This window comes from Chiloscyllium plagiosum, chromosome 7 (assembly GCF_004010195.1).
Source record: "Chiloscyllium plagiosum isolate BGI_BamShark_2017 chromosome 7, ASM401019v2, whole genome shotgun sequence".
Lineage (NCBI taxonomy): Eukaryota > Metazoa > Chordata > Chondrichthyes > Orectolobiformes > Hemiscylliidae > Chiloscyllium > Chiloscyllium plagiosum.
Genome location: NC_057716.1, coordinates 109,471,677 through 109,473,060, shown reverse-complemented (window position 1 = coordinate 109,473,060; position 1,384 = coordinate 109,471,677). Strand labels below are relative to the sequence as shown.

General features: G+C 49.3%; 1 long non-coding RNA gene across 1 annotated transcript in view; it reads right to left on the bottom strand.

The window, feature by feature from the left end:
- LOC122551867 overlaps nucleotides 1–1,143 on the bottom strand; it is a 2,783-nt gene extending 1,640 nt beyond the window's left edge. The window contains exons 1-2 of the long non-coding RNA XR_006312215.1: nucleotides 939–1,143; nucleotides 780–788 (exon numbers count right to left, since the gene is read on the bottom strand). This is a non-coding gene — a long non-coding RNA (uncharacterized LOC122551867). The remainder of the gene's footprint in view (nucleotides 1–779; nucleotides 789–938) is intronic.
- Nucleotides 1,144–1,384: the final 241 nt, after the last annotated feature.

Sequence of the window (1,384 nt, the reverse complement as noted above, 5' to 3'; positions counted from 1 at the left end):
CCCCTAACCCCATGCAACACCACCCACATCTTCCCTCCCCCCAAACCCGTCCAACATCAAACCTGTCCCCAACCCTGTCCAACACCGCCCCCCCACCTGTACCCACCCCGGCTCACCACCTGACTGCACCCCCTCTCCGGGGCAGCCGGACTGGACCCCAACAAGACTCCTGCTGTTGCTGCTGTCTTTTGGGGAGTTAGTGACAACAGAGCACACGCACACATGCACAGGTTTCACCTTTGCCCTGTACAGGACAATGTTGGAGACATCTGGGGAAGGAGGGTTTAGGGTACACTCCTATGTAGAACTTCAGGGGAAGTGTAGGGGGGAGAGAGAGGGGGCGGAAGGTCAGTCAATTGGAGATGGTGCCTGGGCTCCCATCAGTCCAGGACTGTTCTCAGCAGCATTTCAGTAAGCCGAGCCGAGATTACTTTTAATCACTGTAAACAAAGACGCGATCAACATTGGAAAAACATCTTTTCTACCCTCCTGTTGTTAGAATAATGAATGGCCTTAACAAACTCTTAACATTCACCTGTACCTGTGTTTTTGTTTTTGCCACTGTTTACCTATTATTTACTATCTCTGCTACTTCACTCTGTGATCTGCCTGTGTTGCTCGCAAGTGTTTCACTGTGCCTTGGTACACGTGACAATAAATTCAATTCAATTCCATGGGCTTGTCCAACAGTTGCTTGAATGTCCCTAATGTCTCTGAATCTACTCCCACTGTTGGCAGTGCATTCCATGCACCCACCACTCTCTGTGTAAAGAACCTACCTCTGACACCTTCCCAATCACCTTCAAAATTATGATCCCTCATGACAGCCATTTCTGCCCTGGGGAAAAGTCTCTGGCATCTACTCTATCTATGCCTCTCATTACCTTGTACACCTCTATCAGGTCTCCTCTCTTCCGCACCCTAATCCCATCCAAAACATCTATAAAGGAACCTTAATTATCCGAATATCAATTATATGAAAATTAGATTATCCAAAGGGGATCTCAAGGTCCTGACAGAAATATTACATCAAAGTGCTGTTTCAACCCTGTTCAAGTCTTTTGTTTACAGATACAATGGTTAAAAATGAACTTAGTTCACTGCTGCCGAGAACTGTCCTGAACAGTCCAGGCACCATCTCCAAATGACTGACCTCCCGCCCTCTCTCTCTCCCCCCTCACACTTTCCCTGGAGTTCTACACAGAGGTGTACCCTGAACCCCCTTCCCCACCTCTGGGTTTTGGGGGTGGATGGGGTTTTGGGGGTGGATATGGTTTTGGGGGTGGATATGGTTTTGGGGGTGGATATGGTTTTGGGGGCAGACAGGGGTTTGTGAGCAGACGGGGTTTGGGGGGTGGGGTGGGAATGGACAGTGTTGGGGCTG